Raw genomic sequence first — 19,375 nt, forward strand, 5'->3', positions numbered from 1 at the left:
GTGTCATCAGGATTGTATGTTATAGTATCTCAGTATGCATGTGGTCTATGTAAATGTTAATATAAATTGATTTGTTTATGCTTATAGGATATCGTGAAGGTTTTTGTTTTGTGACCGAATTGAGAGCTAACTGGAATTAGTGAGTACTTGCATTTGTGGACTAAAATTATATAATTGAGTTAAATTTTCCATGTCTATAGTTAACAAAAAAAAATAATTGACTGAAAATCTTTATCATATTTTATATATTATGATGTCATTACTTATATATGTATGAATAGTAATTAAAGTGGTGATATGATAAAATTTATTTTTATTTTTTTTACTACTTAAATGTAAATAATAATAGGATTCTATATAAATGATAATAGCATAGTCATATAAATCAAATTAAACACTCATATTATGTACAATATCAACAAAAAATAAATAAACAAGAAAATTTTTTAAATATAAAATAACATGGAATAAAAATTATTATTTCTAATCACAAAATTTGATCCGTATATAACATATATAAGTGTTCATACCTTGGCCCAGCACTAGGGCCCAGATCCAAATACGCTTGAAAGGGCCAAATCCATAGATTGGCCTCCCCGTGTAACCGACCTCCTCAAAAGAGGTCAGATTCGACACAGGCTCCACCCCAAGGAAGTTGGGATCTAAGATTAGCTGGCAGATAACACTCATTCAAATAAGTAACTGACCCTAAAATCTCTCAACCCACTTCCAAGAGCCATATCTCAACTTTCCCAAGATAAAGGGACGGTTATCCTCCTTAAAAGGTGAAACTACTCCAACGGTGGTTATTGGTTCACCACTATAAATACAATGACACCCCTCAGGTATCTCTAAGTTCCAATACTCCTTAAACTTGCTTACCCCCTTGCTGACTTAGGCATCGGAGTGTCTTTGCAGGTACCACCCCACATTCCTTCATTCATACAAGTCGGATGGCGGCTCACAGACGCAAATCAAGTCGGAGACCACCTCACCCTAACATTTAGGCCACTCCTTCAAGACCAATCCATTAATCTTTGGTTACCCATTGTAACATTGGTGCCGTTGCCGGGGACCCGAGAGATCAACCAGTAATGGCAGAGGACTCGCACGAAGATGGCCACACAGCGTCTGATTCTGAGCAGGAAAATCAGAACGTTGGAAGCAATGACGGGGATATCAACACTCACCAAGGGGTGACCAATCAGCATAGAGAAGGCACCTCAGGGTTGAAAAACCCAAAGGCAAACTCCTCTGAAGGGCGCGAATTAGGAAAGGAGGGACAACCCCATGCAGCTGATTTCATGGGATTGTTCTACGGCCACCAAGGGTGCCTGGAACAACTGGAACAAGAACTGGAACGACAGCGAGATGCAGAGAGAAACTTAAGGAATGAGATTGAGCAACGAAAGGAACTTGAAGAAAAGCTCCTAAGGTTAGAATCTGCTCTCAAGGGTCGAAACTCTCGCAGTGACCGAGAAGATTCTCCCCTGGGGGGAACAGATCCGTTCAGTGAGGATATCATGAGGGCAAAGGTTCCAAAGAACTTTAAAAGCCCTGACATGGACCTCTACGATGGAACTACTGATCCAAAGCATCATTTAAGCAATTTCAAAAAGCCGGATGTATTTGTATGACGCTTCTGATGCTACTTGCTGCAAGGCTTTCCCAACAACCCTTACTAAAGCAGCGATGAAGTGGTTCGACGGCCTCCCCTCAAGGTCGGTCACTAGTTTTGATGACCTATCTTGGAAATTCCTCATGCGGTTCTCCATCAAGAAGGACAAAGTAAAACACGCACCGAGTCTCCTGGGAGTAAAGCAGGAGGTCAGAGAACCTTTGAGAGATTACATAGAAAGGTTCAACAAAGCGTGTTTGGAGATTCAAGACCTGCCCATGGAGGCAGTAATTATGGGCCTAGTAAATGGACTCCGGAAAGGCCCCTTCTCCCAGTCCATCTCAAAAAGGCACCTGACCTCCCTGAGTGATGTACAAGAAAGAACCGAGAAGTACATCAACATGGAGGAAAATGGCAGGCTTCGAGAGCCGAGTTGGTGACCTGGGCTCTCCCACACATCAAAAGAGAAAGAAAGAACCCAAGAAAAAAGAGGAAGTCGGCCCTGAAAGGCCTAGGAGATACCACTCCTATACTCCTCTGCAAGTTTCCCTAGTTGATGTCTACAGAAAAATTTGTCATACTGAAAGGCTACCTCCCCCAGACCCATCAAAAACAAGAAGGGAAAAAGCCGTAGTGACTACTGTGAGTACCATAAAATATATTGTCACTCAACAAATGATTGTTACGACCTGAAAAATGTGATAGAAAAGCTGGTCAGAGAAGGCCAGCTGGACAGATATCTCATGGAAAGGTCGGATCATTATGGAAAGAGAAAGCGAGATGATGAGGACCGAAGAGATCCACCACCACAGACCCCGAAAAGACATATAAATATGATCTCAGGGGGATTTGGTGGAGGCGGCCTCACAAAGTCATCTCGCAAGAGGCACTTGAAGGAAGTCTACCAAGTCGGGGGTGAAGCTCCCGACCTCCCAACCATCTCCTTCACTAAAGAAGACGGGCAAGGCATCATTCTTGGACACGATGATCCAGTGGTGATTACCATGGTCCTTGCCAACGCCCATCTTTACAGGACCCTAGTGGACCAGGGAAGCTTAGTCGACATCCTGTTCAAACCAGTATTTGATAAGCTGGGATTGGATGAAAAGGAGTTAAGAGCTTATCCCGATACTCTGTATGGGTTGGGGGACACACCAATAAAGCCACTAGGATTTATACCTGTTCCGAGGGTTACCTAAAACTGTAGGTCAATATCGGATGAGATCTTCTGTACTGGTCGGAGATGACATGTCCGGCCGGTGGATGGTGGCCGGAGCGGTCGTGTCCGACTTGTTGAACTGGCTGCGCTACTGATCCTTTGTCACCGGAGGGTGGTGGTACCTGCAGGGGACTCCGATGCTTAAGTTAGCAAGGGTATTAAGCAGGTTTTTTGTAGAATCAGAGTATGAGTTATACCTGGGTGCTCCAGCGTATTTATAGAGGTGTGATAGTGACCTTTTTAGATAAGATAAGTTAGTTATCTTATCTTATCTTATCTTATCTTATCTTATCTTTGGGTGAGGTCAGCTTATCTTCAAGGGAACCGCCCTTCTCTCTGTAGGCTTGGGTTGCCTTTGGATTCGGGTCGTGTTCTTCGATTTTGGGCCCTCTTTGGGCTTTCCTGTCGATTTGTCCGAGCTCTTTGGGAAGAGGTCGGATGGTTTGACCTAAAGAGGTCGGTCGCTTTGTCGCTAGTCATCCCGGGTCGGACATCTCGACCCAGGGTATGAACAGTGCCCCTACTCGAGCTTGGTCTTTCTTTTGAGGTCAAGTCTTGTTTTTAGGACTTCGATCCTTTTCTGTTGAAAGCCGAACTCGAGCATCTGTCAATTTTCTCTTTGTAGAGTCTTCTTTTGAATGTGGAACATTTTTTCTTTAAACGCGCGTGCTTTGCATTAGCGCTCAGGTCTTGGGAATGTGTGAGGGTTTAATACCCTTATTAATTGTTTTTAATGCCCCGTTTCTCTTGCCTCTCCATTTTGAATTTTGCACTCAAAAAAATTGGTTTCCTCTTCTCTATAACTTCCCCCTTTTTTCTCTCTTCCTTTTCGTTTCGCCTGAAGTTTGGATTTTAGTTTTTCTCTGTGACACTTTCTGCTCGAGAGATGACTCTAATCCTTGTCACTTCAGCTTTCAGCTTTCTCCAGAGTTTTCTCCCTTTTTCCAGGTTGGTTCTTTCTTACTTTCTTCGTCGCTTGCATTATGTTATTTCCAGCTTTGACTTTAGAAAGTTTGAACCTTTTGTATCACCATGCATCTGCTTGTTTATTGTTGTGGGGGTATTTCTTGCTTTTGAAATGGTCCTTCTGTACTCTAGGGTTCGTGCCATTTATTTTTCTTCTTTTGCGAACTGCATGAACCTGCTTGCTTTCTGGAAAGATTGCTCCTTTGATGTCTTTTGCCATGTTGATAGTTTTCTTTGCTGATGAATTTTGTAAAAGATAACGATGCTTTTTTATTTCTCTGAAAAAGGTTGTGTCTTTGATGACTTCTTCTTGATACGTTTTGTTATTTGGTTGCTTCGTTTGTTGACCAAGCTAAGACTGTGGGTCTGGAGGGTAGTTATTTTGATGGTTTTATCTGTGGTTCGTGGCTTTCTATTCAGAGTGTCATTTTAGTTGAAAGGGGTCATTATCTTCCTGTATCGAGGTATAGGCTTGTAGGTTTTCCTGAGTCCTTGTTCTGTAACTGCCTTCAAAGGATTTCCCTGGATCTTTGGTGTGGGTCCTGGGGTTTTTTTTTGTTGCTTGTACTGCGCTGGCCGAGTTGTTTTTATTTCGTCCGAGATGTTTTTCAGCAATCCGATCTTCTTTTCTTGTTTGTAGGACTAGTTGGCCATGTCTTCTCGCAAAAATATTGTAGAGACGTCTTCTAAGGTTCCTGAGGGGATGTCCGATTGGTTTGACTCCCTTATTTTAATGTGTATTTCTGTGGTGAATGCTGAGTTCTGTGTGGAGCTTAGGAAACATCACCGCCTCTGTAAGAGTAGAGATCAGGAAAGGAATTATGAATTGGTAGCGCCTGATTCCGAGGAGAGGGTTTGCTTCCCTGCTCTGACCCGGAGGGAGCGCCCTTTCTTTTATGCTTACGACTATTTTTTCAGCTAGTTGGACATTACTTTTCCCTTCACTTCTTTTGAGACTGATTTATTGTGGTTGTGTAATGTAGCTCCGTCCCAGCTCCATCTGAACTCCTAGGGCTTTATCAAGATTTTTCAACTTCTTTTCCAAGAACTGGACGTTACTCCTTCTCAAACTCTTTTTCTTTATCTGTTTGTTTTAACGAAGCCTAGGATTTCTTCAAAAAAGAAAGCCTCATGGGTTTCCTTTAGATCTGCACAAGGGTATAAGGTTTTTGCCATGTATGACGAGTCCTTTAAGAACTTCAAGAATTATTTTTTCAAGGTCCGAGCAGTTGAGGGAGCTCGGCCCTTTTTTCTGGAAGCGAATGATGAGCCAGCCTTCCCCTTGTGTTGGCAGCAGAATGTAGTGGTATCCCGTTATACGTGGGAGATGCTCGATGAAATTGAGCAGGCTTTTGTAACTGTTTTGGAGGACATTTGGGGGGAACCTTCTCATCTGGACACTAAAAAATCTTTGGGTGACCCATCCCATGTCCGAACTGCATTAGGTATTTACTTGATATATTTTGTTTCTTGTTTTTTCTTTACTTTCTTCTTCTTTTTCTGGTTTGTAAAACTGTTGATTTTCCTTTTTCAGAGATGGCCAAGAATAATGACTCGATGAAGGCTTTCAAGAAGGCGAGAAAGGCTACTGTAGCTCAGAACATCTCGACCAGGGCGGATGGGGAAGGGTCCTCTCAGGTTCCGCCGAAGCCATCTGTGCCGAGCTCGCCTGGACCGAGGAGAATGATCCCTACTCCTCGAGTCCATGTAGTTGATCCTCCGCAGTCTGAGGAGAATGATCCCTACTCCTCGAGTCCGTGTAGTTGATCCTCTGCAGTCTTCTGCTGCTATTCCTCCTCCCCCGGCCGTTCCTCCTTCCAAAAGACCTCGGACTGTTGAGCCCTTCAATCTGGATGCGCCTGATTTCGACGCTGTTGGGTTTGTCGACCAGCAGATCGGTCCTTATGGTGCCCTCCCTATGGATGATGTTTCTCTCCTTCGTCATTTAGATTTTATAACTTGGAGTAGCATCAAGATGGCGCATATGGGAGCTGCCATGTATCGAACTGCCCAAGATCTTCCCTTTCATGCTACTAAAGCCTTTATGGAGGAAGCTAAGCAGGAGTTCGACCGGATGAAGGGTTTAAAGGAGGAACTTGAAGTGAAAGTGACCAAGCTGGGGAAGGAATTGGAGGGCAAGAAGGCTAGTTCTGTTGCTTTGGCAGCTTCTGTGAAGTTGGCTGAAGACACGGCATTGAGGCACAAGGAAAGCTATGTCATGACCTACAGGGAAGTGATGCGTCTCAGGAAGGAGTTGGAGTCTGCCCGGGCCGATTATGCTGAGCTCCAGGGTCACCTTGTAGGCAGCGTAAATGCTGCTTATGAGAACTTGAAAGAGCAGGTTTGGGTTCTTGCTCCCAAACTTGACCTTACTCTCTTCAGCCTGGACAACGTTGTAAAGGATGGCAAGATTGTCCCTGACGACCCTGATGACGATGATGTTGAACCACCTCCTGTGCCTGCCGCCAAAACCTCTATTGTGCTGACTTCTTCAGCTCCTTCAGCTGACGTTGGTCATCCCGAGTCAGAACCTGATTGTCGAATCTTGAACCGGGATTATGGGATGTGCCTCTCTAGACTCGTCCCCCTTCTCCCCGCGTTGATGCTGCTGAGAAGTCTTCGAATCCCCACTGATTATTCTAAATTTTGTGTAGATAGCCCGGCTTGTGGGATTTTGAACTCTTTATATTTTGTAAATGGTGGTTCTGACTTTGCTACTTTCTTAGTTGCTTGTTTAGCAATTTTATTTTGGAAAAACAAAATAGTTTCCCAGCTCTTGGGGGTAATTTTGGTAGCCTCTTGAGTTTGTTATTATTATAACTTGTGTTTTTCGTAACATGTCTGTCTGAGATTTGTTGTCCGACCTCTTTGGATTGCCTTTGTATTTCATACTTGTGGCTTGATTTCTTTGAGGTTGTGGATGTTTGGATTCAACTTTGTATGTCGGTTTCTTCATTTTGGCCTGAAGTTATTTCTAGTAATTCATTTTGTTTGGACCTTGTTCAGGTCTCTGTTAGGAATTACCTTTTATAACATTAAGGTTTTTGGGAGGCCGACTTCGTCATGTCGGTTTCTTCCGAGTTGTTGTTAGTAATCCTCTTTCTTGGACCTTGTTCAGGTCTCTTTCAGGGATTACTTCTATAACTTTATGTTTTGGGCCGACTTCATCGTGTCGGGCCCTTCTAAGTTATTTTTGTAATTCTCTTTCTTGGACCTTGTTCAGGTCTCTTTCAGGGATTACTTTTATAACTTTTATGTTTTGGGCCGACTCCATCGTGTCGAGCCCTTCTAAGTTATTTTTGTAATCCTCTTTCTTGGACCTTGTTCAGGTCTCTTTTAGAGATTACTTCTAGAACTTTATGTTTTGGGCCGACTCCATCGTGTCGGGCCCTTCTAAGTTATTTTTGTAATCCTCTTTTTTGGACCTTGTTCAGGTCTCTTTCAAGGATTACTTTTATAACTTTTATGTTTTGGGCCGACTTCATCATGTCGGGCCCTTCTAAGTTATTTTTGTAATCCTCTTTCTTGGACCTTGTTCAGGTCTCTTTCAGGGATTACTTCTATAACTTTATGTTTTGTGACTGATCCGACTTTTTTACGTCGGCCAGTCTTTAAGTTATTTTTTAGCAATCCATTTATTTAAGACCTCGTCAGGTCCTTTCTATAGATCACTTTCGATAACTTCTTGCATTATTCTGTTTTCATCTTTGCCGATTTTGTAGGGATTGGGCTTAATCCTCGTTTGGTTGACCTTTGATGAATTTGGTTTTCATCTTCGCTGGTCTTTATCGTGATCGTGCAGTGAATTTGATTTTCACTTTTTGCCGATCTGTAGCTTTATAATCGGGCGATGAATTTTTAGCGTTTCAGATTAATGCGTCTTCAGAATTTGTAGAAAATCTAAAGAACTTTATTTAAGAGAAAATGCAGATATATACATGTTGGGGTTTTATCCCTCTAAGTCGGGTAACTTGTAGATCCTTGGTTTGGCACCTCATTAAAAACCTTTTCAGGAAAAAGAGTGTGCCTTGTCCTAAGATCCTTTATCACCCCTAACTATAGTACCTTCTTAGGTTGTAGGCGTGCCATGACCTAGGAAGCTCTCGCCCATCAAGTTCGGACAGTCTGTAGTAGCCCTTTCCAAGTACTTCTATGACTCGGTAGGGTCCTTTCCAGTTTGCTACCAGCTTTCCTTCTCCAGGTCGAGTTGTTCCGATATCATTTCGGATTAGGATGAGTTCGTTCTCGGCAAAACCTCGCGGCACTACCTTTTGATTGTATCTCGAAGCCATTCGACGTTTTAATGCCTCTTCCCTGATCCGAGCTCTTTCTTGGACTTCTGAAAGTAGGTCGAGTTCTTCCCTTTGAAGTTGGGAGTTGGCTTCTTCATTATAGTGGATCACTCTAGGTGACCCTTCTTCAATCTCCACTGGGATCATTGCCTCCATTCCGTATGCTAATCGGAAGGGTGATTCCTTTGTAATAGAATGTGGCGTTGTTCGATATGCCCATAGGACTTGTGGGAGCTCTTCAGCCCAGGCTCCCTTTGCATCCTGTAATCTCCATTTTAGCCCAGCCAATATGACTTTCTTAGCAGCTTTGGCTTGACCATTGGCTTAGGGATGTTCTACGGAAGTGAACTGGTGTTTTATGTTTAAGTCAGCCACTAACTTTCTGAAGCCTGCATCTGTGAATTGGGTGCCATTGTCTGTGGTGATCGAGTATGGAACCCCGAACCTTATGACAATGTTCCTATATAGGAATTTTCGACTTCTTTGAGCAGTGGCGTTAGCTAAGGGTTCTGCCTCGATCCATTTTGTGAAATAGTCTACCCCTACTATGAGAAATTTAACTTGTCCCGATCCCTGAAGGAAGGGTCCGAGAAGGTCGAGTCCCCATTTTGCGAATGGCCAAGGTGAGGTCACGCTGATGAGTTCCTCTGGCGGGGCGATGTGAAAGTTGGAATATTTTTGACATGGTGGACATGTCTTTACAAACTCTATGGCTTCCTTTTGTAGAGTTGGCCAATAAAATCCGGCCCGAAGTACTTTTTTGGTAAGTGCCTGTGCTCCGAGATGATTGCCACAGATGCCACTGTGTACTTCTTCTAAAACTTCCTTTGTGTTGGAAGTCAGTACACATTTTAACAATGGTATTGAAATTCCTCTTTTGTACAGAGTATTGTTTATGATAGTGTAATATTGTGCCTCCCTTTTTAACCTCTTTGCCTCCTTCTTATCTGTGGAGAGTGTTTCTGTTTTGAGGTAGTTAATTATGGGGGTCATCCATCCTTGATCCGGACTTGTTATGGCTAAGACTTTTTCTTCTTCTGAGATTGACGGGTTCTGGAGCATTTCTTGGATGAGGCATCTATTGTTGCCCCCTGGTTTGGTACTGGCTAGTTTTGAGAGTGCGTCAGCTCGGGCATTCTGTTCTCGGGGTATATGGCTGACCTCATATTCCCCGATTTGTCCGAGTTGTTCCCTGGTTTTGTCCAGGTACTTTTTCATGGTGGGATCTTTGGCTTGGTAGCTCCATGTTATTTGTGAAGTAACTACTTGTGAGTCGCTGAAGATGATAAGCTTTTGAGCTCCAACCTCCCTAGCCAGTTTCAAACCAGCTAGTAGCGCCTCATATTCAGCTTGGTTGTTTGAGGCAAGGAATCCGAATTTGAGGAAAAATTCTATTTGGGTTCCCTGGTCGCTTTCTATTATCACACCCACACCGCTTCCAGTTTTATTTGAGGAACCATCTACATAGAGATTCCATTCTATAGGGATTTCCGGGGTGTCTGTAAATTCTGCGATGAAGTCAGCCAGGTATTGTGATTTGATAGCTGTTCGAGCTTTATATTGAAGGTCGAATTCAGACAACTCGACTGCCTATTGCAAGATTCTGCCTGCTAAGTCTGTTTTCAGCAAAATCCCCTTTATGGGTTGGTTGGTTCGAACCCTAATAGTGTCAGCTTGGAAATACGGACGCAGTCGTCGAGATGTTAGTATGAGGGCGTAGGCAAATTTTTCTATCCTTTGGTAGTTCAGCTCGGATCCTTGTAATGCTTTGCTGATAAAATATACAGGTTGTTGCCTACTGTCGTTTTCTCGGACTAATGCTGAGACTACTATCCGACTTCCTACTGCGAGGTATAATATAAGTGGTTCTCCTTCCCATGGCCGAGATAGGATAGATGGCTACCCTAGGAATCTTTTTAAATCTTGGAATGCTTGCTCGCACTTTGTTGTCCATTCAAACTTCTTTCCCTTCCTTAGAGTAGCATAGAAGGGGAGAGATCTTATTGCTGATCCCGCTAGAAATCTGGACAAGGCTGCCAATCTTTCATTGAGCTGTTGTTCCTCTTTTACGCAAGTCAGGCTCTTCATATCGAGTATGGCCTGGCATTTATCCGGATTTGTCTCAATTCCTCTTTGTGTGAGCGTAAAACCCAAGAATTTGCCAGCTTCTACTGCAAATGTGCACTTTGCAGGATTAAGTCGCATGCCATGCCTCCTTATAGTGTCGAATACTTGGGTGAGGTCGGACAGTAACGTCTCTTCACTTTGTGTCTTTATTAACATGTTGTCCACATAGACTTCCATGATTTTTCCGATGTGATCCGTAAAGACCTTATTCATCAATATCTGGTAAGTGGCTCCTGCATTTTTAAGTCCAAAAGGCATGACGATGTAGCAGTAGTTTGCTTTTGGGGTTAAGAATGAAGTTTTTTCTTGGTCGGGTAGGTACATCGGGATTTGATTGTATCCCGAATATCCGTCCATAAACGAGAGGTATTTGTATCCAGAGGAGGCATCCACCAGAGCGTCGATACTTGGGAGTGGATAAGGATTTTTTGGGCAGGCTTTGTTGAGATCAGTGTAGTCGGTGCACATTCGCCACTTCCCATTCGATTTTTTTACCAAGACGACGTTAGCTAGCCATAGTGGGTACTTGACTTCTCTTATGAATCCTACCTCCAGTAGAGCTTGTACCTGCTCTTCCACAGCTTGGGATCGTTCTGGCCCGAGCTTTCTACGTCTCTGTTTTACTGGTCGAGATCCTAGGTAGACTGCTAGCTTGTGGCACATTAATTTGGGGTCTATACCTGGCATGTCTGCAGCCTTCCATGCAAAGAGGTCGATGTTATCTCGTAAGAACTGTACGAGTGATTCTTTTGTTTCTCCTTTTAGGATTGTATCGATATTGGTTGTTTTGTCCGGGGTGTCTCTGATCTGGACTTTTTCTACTTCACCTTCGGGTTGTGGGCGGAGTTCTTCCCGCCTCTGAACTCCACCAAGTTCGATGGGGTGGAATTCTTCTCCTCTACCTCTGAGGTTTAGACTTTCGTTGTAACAGTAGCGCGCCGTCTTCTGATCTGCTTTTATTGTAGCTATTCCTTCTGTAGTTGGGAACTTCATGCATAGATGTGGGGTCGAGACTACTGCGCCGAGCTGATTTAACGTTGTCTGACCTATTAAGGCGTTGTAGGCTGAACTCACATCGACCACGATGTAGTCTATCTTGACTGTTCTTGACTGGTTTCCTTTTCCGAAGGTCGTGTGTAGTGAGATGTATCCAAGAGGCTGAACTGGAGTGTCTCCCAATCCGAACAGGCTGTTTGGATATGCTCTGAGTTCTTTTTCTTCCAGGACGAGTTTGTCGAAGGCCGTTTTAAACAAGATGTCGGTGGAGCTTCCTTGGTCTACCAGCATGCAGTGGAGATTTGCGTTTGCTAGTATAATAGTGATGACCATGGGATTGTCGTGTCCTGAGATGATACCGGATGCGTCTTCTTTGGTAAAAGTAATTATGGGGATGTCGGGTGCTTCCTCCTTTCCCTCGACATGATATACTTCTTTAAGATATCTTTTGTGAGATGATTTGGAGGTTCTTCCTCCCGCAAATCCTCCGTGTATCATGTGGACGTGTCTTTCTGGTGTACGAGGTGATCGCTTTGTTCGTCCGACATCTTCGTTCCTTCTTCTTTTTCTTTGCTCATCATCTCGGGTGGCCAGGTATTGATCTAATTTTCCTTCTCTTACTAGTTTTTCTATGACATTTTTTAGGTCAAAGCATTCGTTGGTGGAATGTCTGCGAATTTAATGGTATTCGCAATATTCAGTCCGATTTCCTCCTCCTTTTTTGCCTTTTAGTGGTCGAGCTGGGGGTATTTTTTCAGTATGGCAAAATGTTCTGTAGACATCCACAAGGGACACCCGAAAAGGGGTGTAATTGTGGTATTTTTTATTTTTTTCCATGTCGATCTTCTTTCTTTTTGGACTCTTTATCATTATCTCGAGAGGAGTAGGAGAATCCGGATTTTGAAGTCTCTCCTAGTCGAGAGTTCTCCTCCATGTTGATGTACTTCTCTGCTCGTTCTTTCACTTCGTTCAGAGATGTGGGATGTTTCTTTGATATAGATTGGCTAAAAGGTCCCTCTTGCAAGCCATTAATGAGACCCATAATAGTGGCCTCTGTTGGTAGGCTTTGTATGTCCAGACATGCTTTGTTGAATCTTTCCATGTAGCTGCGAAGACTTTCCCGTTCTCCTTGTTTGATTCCTAATAGACTTGGGACGTGCTTTGTTTTGTCTTTTTGGATGGAGAATCTGGCCAGAAACTTCTTGGCTAAGTCGTCGAAGCTTGAGATAGACCTTGGGGGTAGATTGTCGAACTATCTAATTGTTGTCTTTGTTAAGGTAGTCGGGAAGGCTTTGCAGCGAACTGCATCTGAGGCGTCAGTGAGGTACATTCTACTTCTGAAATTACTGAGATGATGGCTGGGATCTTCTGTGCCATCATATAAAGTCATGTCGGGAAGATTGAAGTCTTTTGGGATTTTGGTCCTCATGATCTCTTTGGTGAATAGGTCTTGGTCCTTACGGGAGTCGTTTTCGTGTCCGGATTGAGTATTTTTTACCTTGAGATCTGCTTTGAGTTTTAGGAGCTTGTCCTCTAACTCGCGGCGTCGCCTAACTTCCCTTCGTATGTCTCTCTTAGCTTCTCATTGATGCTCCACCTCTTTTTCTAGTTGCTTTAAGCGATCTTGAAGTGCTTCCACTACTCCCATATTTAGTGAATCATTGTTTTTGTTAGGTTGAGGGGTATCTTTTGGTGTAGTGTTTGCTTTCTTGTGTGGTGTTCTATCTTCTAGATCTGAATCGTGGTCATTGTCATGGTTGTCCACCATGGTGATGGGATGACTTCCTGGTTCCCCGGCAACAGCGCCAGTGTTCCGAGGGTTACCTGAAATTGTAGGTCGATCTCGGATGAGATCTTCTGTACTGGTCGGAGATGACGTGTCCGGCCGGTGGATGGTGGCCGGAGCGGTCGTGTCCGACTTGTTGGACTGGCTGCGCTACTGATCCTTTGTCACCGGAGGGTGGTGGTACCTGCAAGGGACTCCGATGCTTAAGTTAGCAAGGGTATTAAGCAGGTTTTTTGTAGAATCAGAGTATGAGTTATACCTGGGTGCTCCAGCATATTTATAGAGGTGTGATAATGAACTTTTTAGATAAGATAAGTTAGTTATCTTATCTTATCTTATCTTATCTTTGGGTGAGTGATGACATGCCATCATGTCATGTTTTTCTATGCTCTTTCATACAAGAAATTGATAATTTATGCTTAAATATTGAATGCTTTGGTGCTTAAATGGTATATTTCTCTGATCTTTTGATTTGATAAACTTTGTAGAAAAAAAGAAGCAAAGAAGCACAAAATAAGCTAAAAAAGAGAAAAAAAGAGTTTTGGGGCACACTTTGAAGTTGGAGCACACTTTGGAGCCTTCGGCCACGCTTTTAAAAGCGTGGCCCATGACTAAATCAAGGAAACAAGGGAGTGCTGCGCTCATGTAGTTAACCGAGCGCTATAAGAGTTCAAATTTAGCTTGGAAGCAAGAATTTTTGCTAAGTTAAACTTGGGCGCTCACAGCATGACCATGCCTCCTTCAAAGGGCCATAACTTGAGCTACAGATGTCCAATTGATGTGCTTCTAGTTGCGTTGGAAAGCTGACATTTAGAGCTTTCTAATGATATATAGAAATTCATATTTGGCATGAAATTGAGGAATGAGTGAAAGGCATCTTTAAGGATCAAAAACAAGCAAAAAAAGACCAAAGTGGCTTCACCAAGATTCGAAATGGGGGCCTTGTGCTAGCAAGGAAGGAGCGCTACTCTTCACAAAGGAAATTGGCTGAAATGCTCCCTCCAAGGTTTGAACAAGGGAGCTCACACTCAAGGCAAGGCTCTACCTCTCTTTGCTTCACAAAGAAAATGCTTCCATAGTGGCTCACCCAGGATTCGAACTTGGGGTTTCTCTCCAAAACAAAGGGGCGCTTCTAATAGCGCTCACTTGGAGAGCGTTGTGCTCTTGGAGAGAGCATTGTCGTGCTGCACCAAATTGGAGGGCCAAGGCAGCACCAATGCTGCGCTCTTGAGGAGAGCCGAGCATTACCCTGATGCCACCCAAGGAGCATTGGCACGCAAATTTCAAGGGAGGGCAAAAACAAAGGGAATGCTGCGCTCACCCCACCAACCGAGCATTGCCCTAGGAGGTGTCCCACACCAAACCAACTTGAACCAAGCTTGACCCATGCTCCAAACCAATTAAACCAAGGCCAACCAGATCCACTCTTCCTCAAATCCAAAGTAAGCAAATCCCAATTAACATCACTCAAAGGCACAAGGATCAATTAGATGAGGAATTTCATTTAAATTGTAATTTGTTTTTAATTTCAATTTCATTTTATTTTCATTTTGTAAAAAGCCTATATAAAGGCATCATTCTCATTTTCATAGGAAGGATGGCTCCAATAGAGAGTAGTAGTAGTAGGAGCTCTCTTTTAATTTTCTTCTTTGAATTTGATTTTTGGAAATTGGGAAGGAGAATTGATCTCTCTTCTTCCTTGTTCTTACTTCTGCACTCTCTACTCTTTGTTTTGAATCTTGGATTAAGAATTGAAGAAATTCTGTTTCAATCTTGATCTAAGATCTCTCTTGTTACTTTCTGCATAATTTTAAAGGATTGTGGTTTGGATATAAGTTCTCTTTACTGCTTTCATTTTCTATTTCTTCTGAAATTTGTTCTTCTTCTTCTTTTGCAATTGTTCTTTGTTGGATCAAGGAAGGAATTGAGATCTAGACTTGTTCTCTAGTCTCATCCAACCCTTGAGATCTTCAACTTTCCTTTAGCTATTACAATTGAGCTGCATTTTACTTTCTGTTTGGTTCCTCAATTAACTCTTCTTTTCTGTTTAGATCGGTTGCAAGTTACTGCATCTTTTACTTCTCTGTTTGATTGCTATTTACACTTTCTTGTTTGATTTTTGAATCCCAGCACCCATTACCTTTATTCTTCCTGCAATTTAAATTTTCAGTTGCTTGATCTATTGCTTTCTTTAATTTTCAGCACCCATTCCCCTTTACTCTTCATGTAATTTATCTTTCTTGGCATTTAAGATTTTGCCAATTTACTTTTCTTGCTCTCTAAGCTTTTGTCCAATCTACATTCTGTTGATTTACATTTCATGAAATTTAAGTTTCTTGCTCTTTAAGATATTGCCATTTACTTTCTGCAAATTTAAATTCCTTGTCATTTACTTTCTGTTGGCTATATTTCATCCAATTTCACTTCAATGTTAGCTTGACTAAAATAATCACCCACTAAAGTTGCTTGATCCATCAATCCCTGTGGGATCGACCTCACTCTAAGTGAGTTATTACTACTTGATGCGACCCGGTACACTTGCCGGTGAGTTTAGGTGTTGGAATTTTGTTTCCAACCCATCAGTGAGGTCAGCTTATCTTCAAGGGAACCGCCCTTCTCTCTGTAGGCTTGGGTTGCCTTTGGATTCGGGTCGTGTTCCTCGATTTTGGGCCCTCTTTAGGCTTTCTTGTCGATTTGTCAGAGCTCTTTGGGAAGAGGTCGGATGGTTTGACCTAAAGAGGTCGGTCGCTTTGTCGCTAGTCATCCCGGGTCGGACATCTCGACCCAGGGTATGAACAATAACCCTGCACACAACTTTCAGAAAAGGGGTAAAATCCAAAACTCTGAGCATCGACTTCATAGTCGTCGATGTGGGTTCTGCCTATAATGCTTTGATAGGCAGAACTACCCTAAATCGGCTCAGAGCAGTGGTATCTACCCCCACCTTTGCATGAAATTCCCAACACCAGAGGGAATAGCGGGAGATAAAAAAATAGCGAGGAAATGCTACAATGAAAGCCTAAATCTGAGAGGAAAAGGGCAAGGAGGTTCACACCATTGAACTCAGAGGAGTCATAGCTAAGGAAGAACTACGACCACAACTTGGGGGAAAGACTGAAGAGGTACAGGTCAGAAAAGAGGAAGGAAAAAATACCAACATAGGGGCCAGCCTAAAAGAAGACTTGAAACAGAGGCTGATATGGCTCCTACAAGACAATTCCGACCTCTTTGCCTGAAAAGCCTCCGACATGCCAGGGATAGAGTCCGAACTCATGTCGCATAAGCTTTCAGTATACCCCGGATCGTGGCCTGTTCAGCAAAGTAGACGGAAACTCGGACCTGAAAGGGCTCAAGTGGTGGAAGACCAAGTACAAGCCCTCCTAGAGGTCGGCTTCATTAAATATGTCAAGTATCCGACATGGCTGGCGAATGTGGTGCTAGTCAAAAAGCAAAACAGCAAGTGGAGGATGTGCGTCGATTATACTGACCTGAACAAGGCGTGTCTCAAAGACCCATATTCACTTCCAAGCATTGATACCGGTTCATGCCCTGGGTCAAGCTGGATGACCCGGGCTGATTGACGACAAGTCGATCGACTTCTTCAGGTCAGGATTACCGACCTCTTCTTTAAGAGTTCAGCCAAATCACTAGGAGAAGCCCAAAAAGGGCCCAACAGAGGAACACGGCCCAAGTCCAAAGGCTACCCAAGTCTAGAAGGATAAGGGCGGTTCCCTTAAAGATAAGATAACTCCACTCAAAGATAAGATAAGATAACTATCTTATCTCCAGAAAGGCCACTCCACACCATTATAAAAACACTGGAGCACCCAGGTATAACTCATATTCTGATTTTACTAAAAACCTGCTTAAAGCCCATGCTAACTTAAGCATCGGAGTCTCTTGCAGGTACCACCACCCTCCGGTGACGAAGGATCAGCAGCATCTCCAGCTCTACCAGTTCCACCAGGTCGGACACGACAGCTCCGGCCACCAGCTCTAAACAGGTCGGACACAGCAGCACCGACCACCATAGCAGATCTCGTCCGAGATCGACCTACAGTTTCAGGCAACCCCCGGAACATTGGCGCCGTTTCCGGGGAACCTGGAAGTCATCCCACCATCATGGCGGACAACCTTGACGACGACCACGACTCTGATCTAGAAACAGGACGCCGCACAAGAACGCGGACACCACACCAAAGGATACTTCTCAACCAAACAAAGACAAGAATTCACCAAGCACAGAAATCATGGAGGCACTTCAAGCACAACAAGATCGCCTCAAACAGCTCGAAAAAGAGGCCGAGCATCAAAGGGAAGCCGAGAGGGACCTACGAAAGGAAACTAGGCGACGCCGGAAATTAGAGGACAAGCTCCTAAAGCTTGAAGCCGATCTCAAAACCAAGACTACCCGATCCGGTCATGAAGATAGCCCCCACAGGGATCAAGACTCATTCACTAAAGAAATCATGAAAGCCAAAGTCCCAAAAGACTTCAAAGCTCCCGACATGACCCCGTACGACGGCACATCAGATCCAAGCCATTATCTCAGCAATTTTAGAAGCAGAATGTATCTCACTGATGCCTCAGATGCTATTCGATGCAAAGCCTTCCCAACAACACTAACAAAAACAGCAATCAAGTGGTTCGACACCTTGCCCCCAGATCCATCACAAGTTTTGACGATCTGGCCAAGAAATTTCTTGCCTGATTTTCCATCCAGAAGGACAAAGCCAAACACGCCCCAAGCCTACTAGGGATTAAGCAATGAGATCGGGAAAATCTTCGCAGCTACATAGAGAGGTTCAACAAAACATGCCTGGACATACAAAGCTTACCAACGGAAGCAGCCATTATGGGTCTCATTAATGGCCTACGAGAAGGACCTTTTAGTCACTCCATATCAAAGAAACATCCAACATCTCTGAATGAAGTACAGGAACGAGCTGAGAAGTACATCAACATGGAGGAAAACTCTCGGCTAGGAGAGACCTCAAAATCCGGATTCTCTTACCACTCCCGGGACAAGGAGAAAGAGTTCAAGAAAAAAGAAGATCCATACAGTGAGAAGCCTAAAAAATACAACAACTACACCCCCTCTCCGGGTGTCTCTTGTGGATGTTTACCGAGAAGTATGCCATACTGAAAAGATACCACCACCTTGTCCACTCAAAAGCAAAAAAGGAGGAGGAAATCAGGAAAGAATACTGTGAATATCACCGAATCTACGGACATCCTACCAATGAGTGCTTCGACTTGAAAAATGTTATTGAGAAATTGGTAAGAGAAGGATGACTAGATCGGTATTTAGCCAAGAAATTGGATGAGCCTCGAAAAAGAAGAAAAGACAAAGAGGTCGGACGAAGAGAACGACCACCTCACACCCCAGAGAGACACGTTCACGTGATAAACAGAGGATTCGCAAGAGGGGGGATCTCAAAATCATCTCGCAAAAGGCACCTCAAAGAAATATATCATGTTGAGGAAGGAGAAGAATCACCCAACCTCCCTACAATTACTTTCACCCAAGAAGACGCAGCAGGCATATTCCCGGGACATGACGATTCTATGGTCATCACTATCATATTAGCCAATGCAAATCTCCACCGCACACTGGTAGACCAAGGAAGCTCGACAGATATCTTGTTTAAACCCGCCTTCGATAAACTCGGCCTGCAGGAGAAAGAACTTAGAGCATATCCGAACAGCTTGTTTGGACTAGGAGACACTCCAATACAACCACTTGGATACATCTCACTACACACAACCTTCGGAAAAGGACCCGATCAAGGACGCTCAACATAGACTACATTGTAGTCGACGTAAGTTCAGCCTACAACACCCTGATAGGTCGGGCAACATTGAATCAGCTCGCAGCAGTAGTTTCAACTCCACATCTATGCATGAAATTCCCAACTCCAGAAGGGATTGCTACGATATAAGGATATCAGAAGATAGCGCGATGCTGTTATAATGAAAGTCTAAACCTCAGAGGCAAAGGAAAAGAAATCCACACCATCGAACTCGGGGGAGTTCGAGGTTGGGAAGAACTCCGTCCACAACCTGAAGGCGAGATCGAAGAAGTCCAAATCGAAGATGACCAGGACAAAACAACAAATATCAGGGCAACCTTAAATGAGGACTAAAGAAACCCTTGATACAATTCCTAAGGGATAATGTCAACCTATTCGCATGGAGAGCTGCAGACATGCCAGGCATAGACCCCAAGTTAATATGCTATAAACTGGCGGTATACCTAGGAACTCGGCTAGTCCAACAGAAGCATAGGAAGCTCGGACCAGAAAGATCCTAAGCCGTGGAAGAACAGGTACAAGCTCTACTGGAGGCAGGATTCATAAGAGAAGTCAAGT

Source organism: Arachis ipaensis, chromosome B09 (genome assembly GCF_000816755.2).
Source record: "Arachis ipaensis cultivar K30076 chromosome B09, Araip1.1, whole genome shotgun sequence".
Lineage (NCBI taxonomy): Eukaryota > Viridiplantae > Streptophyta > Magnoliopsida > Fabales > Fabaceae > Arachis > Arachis ipaensis.